At 46.8% G+C, this 13886-nt stretch overlaps 1 pseudogene; it reads right to left on the bottom strand.

The window, feature by feature from the left end:
- Nucleotides 1–503: 503 nt before the first annotated feature.
- LOC136546612 (UDP-glucosyltransferase UGT13248-like) lies at nt 504–13397 on the bottom strand (annotated as a pseudogene).
- Between the last annotated feature and the right edge of the window lie 489 nt (nt 13398–13886).

The following is a 13886-nucleotide window of genomic DNA, read 5'->3' as shown; positions in this document are numbered from 1 at the left end:
TAGATGCACACTTAGAGCCTGTTTGATTGATAGCCGTAGCATGCTGTAGTTAAAGTTAGCATATGCGCAAGTCGTGGATTGAGTAACACTTTATACGAAGATGGATCACTTTTTTTTGAAAACATTATGCGTAGGATCACCATACACGATGACAAGATCAGGATAACGTGGCATCGCTGTGTTGAATAGCCCGATGTCCCTTGGACGATTACGCTTGAGAATAGAAAATGAAGTCAATATGTCAATAGTAAAAATGAAAAAAAAAAAAGATAGACTAGAAAAAACAGATGCTGAAGATCGCTTGTAACCAGGCTCTGATCAGCAAGCTATATAGAGGTAATACAATTGATCTAAGTTTCAGTGAATGACAAAGTAAGAATGTGTAAATAGCATTTTGCGTAAATGGCCATATCGGGCATCACGGCTATGAATTCCCAAACCAAAGGTGCGAGATCTTCTCCATTTCTCCAGATGTTTATGTTGTCTATTCTCCTATGATCATTTCATTTCAATAGAATTTTGCTGAGGAACTCCATGATGTTGTCGTCCGAGCTACCACCTTCACTCATGGCCTTTTTTGCCTTCTCGCTCCATCCCATAGCATTTTCCCTGTACTCCTTGCTAGTCTCTGCTTCCATCACCAGCCTAATGCACCTCTCCATCTCATCTTTCCTCACTAGACATCCAGCGTCGTCTGGTCGTAGCTTCACTCCGACTCGCCAAACATCTTCAATGTATTTGGCGTTCGTCGGCTGGTCTGACCACTGCGGCATTGCTATCATCGGCACACCGATGCCCAGCGCCTCCATGGTCGAGTTCCAGCCGCAGTGCGTCACGAAGCACCCAACGGCGGGGTGCGCCAGGACCTCCAGCTGCGGGCACCATGTCACGACGAGCCCCCTCCCCCTGGCCTTGTCAGCGAAACCGCCGGGGATCTTGGTAGTCTCCGAGGCTCTGACGACCCACAGGAAGTCCTTGCCGCTGCTGCACAAGCCCTCGGCCACCTCGGCCATCTGAGCAGAGCTCGGCGCGGCGAGGCTGCCGAAGGAGACGTACACGACGGAGCGTGCCGGGCCTTGCTTTCCTCCCTCACCGAGGCGAGCAGGTGGAATCCGTAGGACACGTCGTCGGGGAGGCGGTTGTCGAGGTACGCCGACGGCACCGATGGCCCGACCGTCTTGGCACCCCACCGCGACGCCATGTACTCCGCTTCCTGTCAGATTTCAGCACCTCATTCTCACGCATACCATACCCGGCGGCCGCGAGCGCCATGTTAGCTAACACTGCACGAGCTTAGTACGTGATTACCTTGTCTCCAGCTCGTAGAACGAGTTGACGAGGATGTGGTCTGCCACCTCAAACCCCTGGCACTGCTGCAGCAGCAGGTCAAGGTAGGCGCGGCAGCCGCGCGCCGTCGGGCTCGGTCAGGAACGTGGGGAAGTCGGCCGGTTCCAGCCCAGCCGGCAGGCCCGGCAGCTCCGGCAGCGCCTTGCCCTCGCCCCCCGCCGCCACCGGCTGGCCCGCGCGTGGGAGTAGGCCATGTTGGATTGATCTCCCAGCCAATATGCCCAACGGCCTATTGGGCCTTGGTCACGCATCCTGATCGGGAGCGCTCAACCCTACATGGTTGGTGGACCCCCGTCGCACTGCGCTATATAAAGTGATAGGGGCCGGCGGCTCATTGTACGAGGTTCCCCGTGAGCCAATCCATCCCACCAACAAACCCTAAGTCCGATCTAGTAAGGGTGCGCAGCTAGCGACGGGAAGACGCCACCGTCATCACCGTCGGCCTCACTGCACCCCACCGCGTGCCCGTGCGCAGACTGCATCGACGAACCAGATGGAGGCCACTGGATCTTTCACCCCAGCGGTCTCAGGTTTGAACTACCTATCTATCTATCTCTATGTCTCCATCTCTCTGTCTAGATGTACTAGGGCTTGTTTAGGATCAACTGGTTACCTAGAAGTCCCTCGGTTCTACCCTAGATCGATCCTATGGTTCTAACATTGGTACCAGAGCTAGGTTTGTTCTAGGGTTTTAGATCTAGAACGGGTAAATGATAAGAATGTTTAGATCCAGTGCGGGTCTAAGAAGAAGGGGGCTTCGGCCGACAAAGGGTTCGGATGAACCCTAACCCTAACTGGGTTAAGCAAATCAGAAAATAAAAGGGTTCGGTTGAACCATAACCCTAACTGGGTTAAAGAAAGAAGAAGAAGGGCTCGGTTTCACGTTTAAACCAAACCCTAAAACCCGAAATCAATTTGAAAAAAAAACAGTGAAACCTCATCCCCAAACCCTAACCCTAATCTCCAAATCGGATGAAATCCGAGCACAAGAACCAAAGAAATCAAAAGGGGAAGAGGGGGAAGGGGGTGGCTTACCTCGCCGCCATGCAGCGTTGCTGTCATGCCGACGCGCGGGGAAAAGAAAGGGTCGGCCGGGGGTGAACTGCTCGCCGGAACAGGCCACAGAGGCGCCACGGCCAGGCCGCTCGACGGTGGCGCGCTCACCCGCTGGGGAGCGCGCACGCCGGCGAGGGGGCCGGCGACGGTGCCGGGGCTCGCTGCTCGCTCTCGCCGTCGAAGCTCGTCACTCGGTGCTACGGTACTGAGGAGAGAAGAGAGAGCTGTGAGGCGAAGAGAGAGAGAGAGAGAGCGAATGAGAATGAAACTAGGGTTTCTGATCGGGGCGGCCGCGGCGGGTTTTAATCATCCGAACTCACCGCTCGGCCGTCGGATCTGAACAGACGGCTCAGATCGAATGGGCCAGCGTCGCGGCCCAGGTGGGATAGAGCGCGAGGCCGAATTCCCGGCCCAGGCCCAGGTTGCGGCCTGGGCGCGGGGGAGCGCATAGGAAGACGCCTACAGCCGTGGGCCGTGGGCCGTTTGCGCTGCTATGGGCCAAAATGGCCGAACCCATTGAAATTGAATTCGTTTTATTTTTTCCAGAAACTTTTGATACATATTTGATGAATTACAATGTCCAACTCTGCACGATTTTGATCCAACGACAATTTTGTTCAGAGAAAAGTAAAGTTCTATAAAGTTTCTGGAAAAATAATAATGAGAATATTTACGTTTTCCGCTGCGTATTTAAAGATGTAATTTTCATTATTAAATTCGAACCAATGGGAGAATTTAATTTTGAAAAATAGATGTGTTTTAATTGATTATAATATTGTTATTATTCTGACCAACGTTGATTAATGGCAATATTATGATGTTTTTGTCTTGCATCAATTCTATTTTCTGCCCAACGGTGATATAGAATTAATGTAGAGAACAATTGTATGTTTTAATTTTAACCAACGTTGAAAATAAGGCATGCAATTGTTATTATTATTATTTGTGTTTTCACACTATTTGAATTGTGTTTTCAGGCGGATACAACTTGATGAGTTGTATCAAAGAGATCCCCACTCTAAAAGGGGATAACTACATTGAATGAAAGAAAAAGATCGACTTGGCCTTCATATTGGCTGAGGTGGACTGGGTAGTCAACACACCATGTCCCAAAGAACATGTGGCACCGGTGAGGGAGACAGATGAGACTGATGCTGCATGGCAGAACAGAGAGCGGGACTTTGCTCCCGTAAAGATGTCTTTTGACCTTGAACATAGAAAGTGGGTCACAGCCAATAAGAAATGTTTGGCTGTGATAAAGAATACAATTGAGCCTACAATAGTGGGCTTAATTCCAGACTGTGACACAGTCACAGAGTACCTAGAAAGAATAAATAGTCAGTTCACTGGCTCTTCAAAGACATATGCAACCCAGTTGATCAAGCAGTTGGTTACAGAAAGATACTCTGGTGGCGGCAGTGGTATTAGAGAGCACATACTGAGAATGAGTAATTTGGCATCTAAGCTCAAACCAATGGATTTGGCTCTCAAGGATGAGTTTCTTATTCATTTGATTTTTGCTTCTTTGCCAAAAGAATTTGACACATTTGTTGTTAATTACAACATACAACCCGAGAAATAGGATTTAGAAAAGCTCATAGCCATGTGTGTGTAGGAGGAGGAAAGAATAAAAGTTTCACAGGGTGGTACTATCAACTACCTAAAAGATAAGAAAAAGAACTATAATAACAGCTCTTCCTCTAAGTCATCTGGAAAGGGTCCCATGCAACAGTCTCAGAACAAGCAATTCCTAGTGGATAAAGACCAGTGTCTCTATTGTAAGAAGACGGGACATTATAAGAAGAATTGTCCCGATTTTCTAAAGATGATTATGAAAAATAAAGGTGAGAACATTATTACGTTCATAAATAAATCTTTGTATGTCAAGTTTTCTAAATCTACTTGGTGGATTGATTTAGGTGTAACTATTCATGTTGCTAATTCTTTGTGGCAGAACCGCCTAATCTAATGCCTCACAGGAGTGCTCGTCTTCCATTAGACACTAAGCACTCAAGGGAGAACACTAAATTACTCGGTTCCGTCGGACACACCCCAAGGGAGAACCCGAAAATCCACATTTTTACCATCAGGATCACAAATGAGAGAATAAAGCTTACATTATTCTTAACCATTTCTTACATCACTTTACATGTACATCAAAGTATAACATTTATTAATATAACAGCGAAATGAAATCATATTATCAGAGTTATGAACAATTTAATATACAGCGGAATATAAACATGTGATCAGAATTACAGCGGAAATAAATATCTAATCATGGCATGATGAAGTATTGATATGTAAATTATGACATAGTTGTAGTACTTTCATTCATACAAACATTTGGTGAGAGTTATAAATAACAACTATGATCGTAGCGTAAAAGAAATCCTCTCTGAGCCCACCAGGAGGAGTCCACACACAAAGGTCAGCTTAAGCGTCCACCTGTCACCTGCAACAGGGGGAGTAAAACCCTAAGTACTCAATTGTACTCAGCAAGACTTACCCGACAGGAGAAAAGAAAAGACTACAAGGATATGCAAGGCTATCTGGCTTGTGGGTTGCAATTGCAGGAAGCATTACTAAACGTGCGTCCTTATATTCGATTTTTATTAATAGCCGCATTGGTTCATTAACTAACCATTCTATGTAAGCACCTGTGCTACTTTCAAGTAGGTGGTAAGCAATCAGATTTCCTTTTCCCATCTTCCATCTTTCATCTTCAGTTCTTACTACGATGCTAAACCGCAGACAAGCCGTACCGGATAGTCCGGCGATTCGCGAATCAATGCCCCTAGCTGGGTACCCTGAAAACACACACCCCGCTTGTACCCCAGGTACAAGCAGGATCAACCCATCACTCTCTTATCCTAGGTGTCTAGGTCCCCGTCCAAACTGGGACTCCAAGCCCCCGCCCCTGAGTCCCGGACTCAGTGCGGCGCAAGGACCTCCTCCACAAAAAATAAACCCTAACAGTCGGTCCGGAAAGAGCCGGATCCACGATAAGAGAGCAACAAGTCTTCTAAGCACCCATACACAAGTATGTGCTTGGGATAATAAGTCTGTGACCTGCCCAGAGTCATATGCAACGATCGGTCCTTAACCGACCAAATAGGGAAAAATGGTGTAACCAAGCTATGACCCACCTCCGCGGCGACACAACTTCTTACACCCACCAATACCCAAACCACATCCCTGCCCGGTCACCATTTTCCTTTCCACCATTTTATATATTTCAAGTGATAATCATATAGTAACATATTTTCTATATCTCGTGAGTGACAGGCAATCACTCGACTTCTACGGGGGTCCTGTAGCATAGCATTCTATACGATCCTGTCATACTAGTAAGACTCATAGGAATAAATATGTATATGCAAGTGGGTTTCATTCAACTCCTTAAAACTTAATGCACAAATATAATTTAAACTGCAAAAAGTAGGGGTTATGCACCGGGGCTTGCCTGGGAAAAATATAATCAGAAGTTAGCTTTCCATCATGGCGACATGATCTCCAAAAGCACCATTCCTCCAGCAACTCCCCCGACGACTCCATGATCCATCGACGTCCCTATTATGATATGCAATATAATGCCATGCAAAGATATAATTAATTGACTACAATCATGACTCGTATAAATACGCTTTACGCCTCTCAAGTTAGCGGGCTAGTTCTAATGACGACCGTACTTAGCTACATATCCATGTTGTCGCATAAGACGTTATTTCTCAACAATTCTTTTAGTTATATAAACCAAGATGTTTCTTTATTTTATTCTATCGATTTAATCATTATTTGAAATAAGGCATCATTATCTAATTAGCAACTAGTTATTCCGGAGCTACAAAAATTACGGTGGGTAACTAATACTGCTAGGAGTCTACTATAAAATTTCCAGATTCAACAATATTACCAACTTATCACAGGAGTTCCTACAAGTTTACCTTTTCGTAATATTAATTATCTCCAATTAATTATATAGCTTCCTAAGAATATTATTTAACTATGTGAACAAATTATACTAGCAGATAGAGCAGGAGGTTAGGAACTCAACAAAACTAGTTTCACCATTTTTGAATTCCTATATTATTTTATTTTGATTTTACAAATTTATCTTATAAGCTAAATGAGAAATCGCCCTAGAAATCAAAGAGGCCGACGGCACGACCTCGGCCCAACAGTGCACAGACAGCGGGTGGCCCGTAAGCGCACGCGGCCCAAGCAGCGATGGCAAACCGGGAGCGGGGCAGCGGCCCAGCAAGCTATGGCAGGCTGGCCCAGCAAGGCGCGCGGGTGAGCAGCCGGCCAGCCCAGCGCTCAGCGGCGGCCCAGTCACGTTCGCGGCCCAGCCAAGCCAGTCCGCAGCGTAGGCAGCAGGCCGGCCCAGGCGGCTGATGGCATGGCATTTTCGCAAAACGACCCCTGAGCTTCTACTAAATCACGCCGCAGTACAATCAGTACTATTCCGATGGCTCACGTATTCACAGTAACGACCTCATATAAATTTTTGTGTTGGACTTTCACCCAGCTCACCTTCAATTTGTCTTCTACATCCAGAGGAGCAGAGGAGGCCAGCCACCGGTAGGGCGACAATGAGCGCGGCCCAGCAGGTGCCGTGGTGGAGCGGCCGTACCAGAGCGGCATGGAGCTCTGGTGGAGAGGCGTGGGTGGAGGTAAGGTGCTGCTGCCCAGGCGTGCTAAGGAGCAGCAGACCCGTGTGGAGCCAGGGCGGGCACGGTGGTCTTGCGAGCGCGTACGGCGATGGCGATGCATCGCTGGCAGGGCGTCTCTGGGCGGCAGGCGGGCACGGCGGCCAAGCATGGCAGAGGAGGCACCTAGGAGGGGCACGGAAACCCACGCAACCACGGGCTGGCCGTGGCACGATCCGAGACGACCCAGGCAGCCTGCCCGCGCGAGCCGTGGCGGCAGCAACGGCGCCGTGGTGGCGTCGGCCAGGCGGACAGCTGCGGCTCTAGCAACGCAGTGGAGCAGCACGGTGAGGTGGAGCTGCATGGACGCCGGGGTGCCGAGCAGGCACAGCACGGCGGTGCTCCAGGGCGCGGTGGTCGTAGCTTGCCGGGAAGACACAGCGCGCGAGAGCAGCGGCCGTGGGGCTTCGCGCGCTTGTGCACAGTGGCCGAGCAGTGGGGATGGGAGGGACGGCGCTGCGGGACCACAAGCATGCGACGGATGGCAGCGATCCAGAGCGGACCGGGAGGAGCAGCGCGGCTGCACAGTAGGCCCAACGCGGTGGCAAGGAGGAGCGTGGCAAGGAGGAGTAGCTCGGCGTCGTGCGGAGAAGCAGCCCATGGGATCATCGAGCTAGCACAGGTGACGAGGGACCTCGCTGCAGCCAGCTTGGATCCGAGCAAAAATAGCAGTGGACAACGTCGAGTGGAGGCACCTATTGACGGACGGAGAAGGAGAGAGCGACTGAATGATTGGATAAGAATTGCCTCTGATTTGTTCCTATTAATGCCTGAGAGAAGATACAATGGCATCTCTCTTGCACCTACCGAACACACACAAGCCACTGTAGTACTGTGTTGCGTTCGTTCATAAAGGTGGTCAGGTTGAGGGCCACACAGTGAGGCCACAGCCGCAAGACTGGTGATGAGGGCCACCGGTGTGGTGCCTTTTTGTGCTGCACACGGCCGGGCCACAGGGTGTGGCGTGTGGGCAAAAGTATCCTAGTCAACAGTGGGAGGAGCAATGGTGGTCGCTGCTGCCAGCTATGGAGCTCTCTCTGCTTCTGATGCGATGCTTGAATTGCAGCGCGCCCGTGGCTGATTGCAGTGCTAGCTGCACAAGATGAGACAATACTCTGCTACGTGGGTGACAAAAGAGGGACAAGGGTGGGGCAGGGCAGCACGGCACCACGCGGCTGGCAGTGGCGTGCCTGCGCATGCATGAAGGTGAGAAGACACGTCGCAGAGAAAAAAGACGAGGAGTCCTAAGAAAACTTGTCCGAGCACGTGGTCCGGTCGGTGAATCAGAAAAGGACAGGACGGTGCAGCAACGATGCAGAAACTTGATTTGAGCAGCGGAGTTGGACGGCTTGGCGTAGCAGAGGCGATAAGGACAAGCAGAGGCGGACATGGATAAGACTGCGGTAGCAGAGACAAGCAAAGCAAGCAAAGAAGTAAACGCAAAGACCGAAGAGCATGGGTGCGGATGGATGAGTAGACTTTGCAATTGCCGAGCCACGACGAGAACGAGACAATGATCAATAGCAGTGCCAGGTGAGTACGTAGCACGCTAGGAAAAATAAGCGAAGCTACTGCTCTCTCTCTCTCGTCAGTTCGTGCTTATCAAAATGAACCCATGAGTATATATATATACATCGTTCTATTTATTAATGGACTTTATTTTATTTATAAGAGTTGCTTTTCATACTTAATTTAACAGAACAACCTTTCGCTAGCATCGTCGTCGACAAATCCTAAATATCTTTATGCACTGAGTATTTTAACGTGGTCGTTTGTTTGAGTCCGCAAAATTAAGTCGCACAGAATTCACTCATCACGTCAAGTACGCTTTAAAGCAAAAATCCGAGAAACTCGTTTCGAAAATTTTACTTAGGCCTAAATCGCGGTGCTAAATGAGTTCGTAACACCAGGGGTGTTACATTTTTTATAGGGATTCTGTTCGATGAGAACTTTGCAAAGAAGCAAAAGTTTCATTAAAGTCGCAAATGGAGTATAAGCAGATGTTGAGGCCATTTACGATCTTCCGCTAGAGCTTGCTGATGGCTTCATACTTTTTCTTAGAGATGTTCTTTATGTACCTTCTTTGCAAAGAAACTTGATTAGTGTATCAAAGTTGGACCATGATGGTTATGATTGCCATTTTGGAAATAGCAAATGTCATATATTGTTTAATAATAGATGTATTGGTCTTGTCTTCCGACAAGACGAGCTTTATTTGTTATCACTTCATGAAAATGTGAATTCCGTATGTGATGTGAATGAGAATGTATCCTCATCGAACAATGCAAACAGAAAACGAAAGAGAGCTCACGATACGTTGTCGAAATTATGGCACTGTCGTTTAGGCCATATTTCGAGAGGGAGAATAGAAAGACTAGTTAAGAATGATATTCTTCTTCCATTAGAGCTCTCAGATTTAGAACAATATAGAGATTGCATAAAAGGAAAGTATGTAAAGAAAATTGAGAAAGATGTTAAACGAAGCGCAGGAATTCTACAGATTATTCACACAGATATCTGTGGTCCTTTTTCTATAAAGAGTGTGGATGGTTTTGATTCATTCATAATATTCACAGATGATTACTCCTGTTATGGCTACATTTATTCAATCAAAAAAAGAACAGAAACATTGGATAAATTTAAGATATTTAAGGTAGAAGTTGAAAACCAACACAATTTAAAGATAAAAATAGTCAGGTCTGACCATGGTGGGGAGTACTACGGTCGGCATATCCCATATGGCCAAGTTCTTGAAACTTTTGCAAGGTTCTAACAGGAGAATGGTATAGTAGCCCAGTATTTCACACCAGGCGAACCTCAGCAGAATGGAGTAGCTGAAAGACGTAATCGTACCTTGATGGATATGATGCCCAGTATGATAAGTTACTCCACTTTACCGATGAGTCTGTGGATGGAGGCATTAAAAACCGCCATTCATATTCTTAATAGAGTACAAAGTAAGTCGGTGCCCAAAACACCATATGAGTTGTGGATAGGAAGAGTACCCTCACTTAACCACTTGCGTGTGTGGGGGAGCCCTGCTGAGGCTAAAGTTTTTAACCCAAACATTGGGAAGCTAGATCCCAAAACAGTGAGTTGCCATTTTATTGGCTACCCAGAAAAGTCAAAAGGTTTTTGTTTCTACTGTCCAAATAGACATACAAAGTTTGTGAAAACGAGACACGCTGTCTTCCTAAAGGATAAAATGATGAGGGGGAGCATGGTAGCTCGAGAAATTGACCTTGAAGAGAAGCGGATGTATGCACCCACTCTAATAATTTATGAGCCATTTTTCTCACTACCTGCTGTTGCTGCACCGATAGTATAAGACACTATGGTGCCAGCACCTATTGTTATCCCGCCTGTGGCAACAATGAATGATGATGATGAACCTGTTCCTCAGGATCCTATATAACCTATTGCCACACATGAGGGGAAGCAACAATAGCCTCAAACAGAAAATATGCCAAATGAGGAGGCCCCTAGAAGATCTCAAAGAGTTAGAAAATCAGCTATTCCTGCTGATTATGAAGTGTACAACACTGAGGAATTTCAAATGAAGGATGATCTCACCTCATTTGAAGAAGCCATAAAAAGTAATCATTCATCAAAGTGGCTTAAGGCCATGGAAGATGAAATGAAATCAATGAATACAAATAAAGTTTGGAATTTGGAGATAATTCCTAAAGGAGCAAAAACAATAGGTTGTAAATGGGTCTACAAGACAAAACTTGACTCTTAAGGAAATATAGAGAGATATAAAGCTCGACTTGTGGCAAAAGGCTTTACGCAAAGAGAAGAGATTTATTACAATAAGATATTTTCTCCAATCTCATATAAAGATTCCTTCAGAATTATAATGATATTAGTGGCACATTACGATCTAGAATTATATCAGATGGATGTAAAGACGGCATTTCTTAATGGGGACTTAGAGGGAAATGTCTACATGGCACAACCGAAAGATTTTGTCATGGAAGGAAAAGAACGAATGAGATGCCGCCTAAAGAAATCCATTTATGGATTAAAACAAACTTCAAGACAGTGGTACTTGAAGTTTGACCAGACAATAAAGAATTTTCGGTTTAAAGAGAATGTTGAGGATAATTGTGTCTATACAAAGTTTAAAAATGGGAAGTTTATCTTCCTTGTCCTATATGTAGATGATATCTTACTTGCTAGTAGTGATGTCAGTCTACTACTAGAGACAAAGAAGTTTTTATTCTCAAAGTTTGATATGAAAGATCTTGGTGAAGCTTCGTTCGTTCTAGGGATCGAGATTCACCGAGATAGAAGAAAATGGATATTAGAACTGTCACAAAAAGCATACATAGAAAAAGTCTTAAAGAAATTTAGTATGCACAAATATAGTCCCTCATCTGCTCCTATAGTCAAGGGCGACAGATATGGGGATTTTCAATGCCCCAGGAATCAATATGAGATCGATCAAATGAAAGTGGTTTCATATGCTTCAGCTGTCGGAAGCTTACAATATGCTCAAGTATGCATGCGCCCTGACTTGGCATTTGTTACCGGGTTACTTGGCAGATTCCAGAGCAATTCTGAAATAGAATACTGAAAATTGGTAAAGAAAGTCTTGCGTTATTTGCAAGGAACGAAAGGGCTCATGATGACGTATAGAAGATCTGATTCACTCCATATAGTGGGATATTCAGATTCTGATTATGCGGGAGATAATAGAAAATCCACGTCTGGATATGTGTTTACTCTCGCAGAGGGAGTTATTTAATGGAAAAGCTCAAAGCAAACCGTCACTACATCGTTCACAATGTATGCTGAGTTTGTAGTGTGTTATGAGGCAACAGGGTAGGTGAACTGGCTAAAGAAGTTCATACCTGGTTTGAAAGTGGTTGACGACATCAATAGACCACTGAAGTTATACTGCGATAATAATCCAGCAGTACAGTATGCTCACAACAATAGGTCAAGTGGTGCTGCCAAACACATTGACATAAAGTATTATGTTGTGAAGGATAGAGTCTACGATCAAATGATAAGTCTTGAGCATATAAGTACCGAAAAGATGCTCGCGGATCCGCTTACAAAAGGCTTACCACCCAACGTGTTCAGAGAACATGTAGCCGTCATAGGTTTAAGGGAAAGCCTATGATTCCTGGACTATAAAGGGCACAAAAATTAAAGTATCTATTTCAGATCAGAGACGTGCATTGTAGCTGTTAAATCTATCGGCGATTGATCGTGACGATGAAACATGCTCTATGCATCATCTGTGAAGAAATGAGTAAGGATAAAATGATTGAAGTTTAAAGTTTAAAGATAAAAGTAATAGTGTGAGATCAAGGGAGAGAATGTTGGATTGATCTCCCAGCCAATAAGCCTAACGGCCTTTTGGGCCTTGGTCACGCGTCCTGATCGGGGGCGCCCAACCCTACATGGTTGGTGGGCCCCCGTCGCACTGCGCTATATAAAGTGGTGGGGGCCAGCGGCTCATTATACGAGGTTCCCCGTGAGCCAATCCGCCCCACCAACAAACCCTAAGTCCGATCTAGTAAGGGTGCGCAGCCAGCGACGGGAAGACGCCACCATCATCACCGTCGGCCTCACTGCATCCCATCGCATCGCCGGACTTCACCGACTCTTCCCCAACCATCGCTGCCCGTGCGCAGACTGCATCGACGAACCAGATGGAGGCCACTGGATCTTCCACCCCTGCTGTCTCAGGTTCGAACTACCTATCTATCTATCTATCTCTATGTCTTCATCTCTTTGTCTAGATGTACTAAGACTTGTTTAGAATCAACTGGTTACCTAGAAGTCCATCGGTTCTACCCTAGATCGATCCTATGGTTCTAACAGGCCACGTTCACCGCGCACGCCTGCGTGAAGAAGGCCGCGCACGACGCGCCGTGCCGCCGCGCCACGCGCGGTGCCCACAGCATGAATGAGTCGTACACCACGGCGTGCACGGGCTGGCCCTGCTCCGCCTCGGACCGGAGCAGCTGGTCCACGGTCTTCGACCCGGCCGACTCCACCCGAGACAGGTACGCGGTGGCCCCGCCGGCCTCGGTGCGGCCGCTGCAGTCGCAGCCATCCGAGATGGCGGCGATGTGGACGGCGTCGCCGGGGCACGACTGCTGGCTGTTGCTGAGCACGAACCGCGTCGCGGCGAGCGTGCACCGCACGGCCCGGTGCGCCGCGAGGCGCTTACCGAACTGGAGGATCGGGTTGATGTGGCCTTGGCTCGGGTACGGGAGCAGGAGGACGTGGATGTTGCTGCGCTCCGATGTGTCGGCCATGGTTCGCGTTGGTCACCGATCGCTCACTTAGCTGTGCCTGTGTGCGGAAGAGAGAGTAGGTGCTTGTGAAGGGCAAGAGTGCGGCAGTGCGCAACCTTTTATACCACGTTTGTGTGTGGAAAACCGATTGGTGCGTGACGGAAGCACGTGAGTTAATTCTATACTCCCTCCGTCCAAAAATATCTGTCGCTTTCGCTTCCCGAGAAACAATTTTAACAAAATATATATTAAAAATATTAATATTTATGATACATAATTAGTATCATCGAAAAGATCTTTGAATCTAGTTTTTTAATAAATTTATTTGAAGATACAAATATTGCTAGTATTTTCTACAAATTGAGTCAAATTTATGGCACGAAAACCGGAAACGACAATTAAATCCGAACAGAGGGAGTATATATGGACTAATCTGGCTTCCATATCACGTAAACCCTGCGCATCAGCATTCAGCAGTGATAATGTATTGTATTTTTAGATGGCTATCCAAGAT

Source organism: Miscanthus floridulus, chromosome 3, assembly GCF_019320115.1.
Source record: "Miscanthus floridulus cultivar M001 chromosome 3, ASM1932011v1, whole genome shotgun sequence".
In the NCBI taxonomy this organism is placed as follows: domain Eukaryota; kingdom Viridiplantae; phylum Streptophyta; class Magnoliopsida; order Poales; family Poaceae; genus Miscanthus; species Miscanthus floridulus.
The sequence above is the reverse complement of the archived record's forward strand: the minus strand, read 5'-3'. Positions and strand labels throughout refer to the sequence as shown.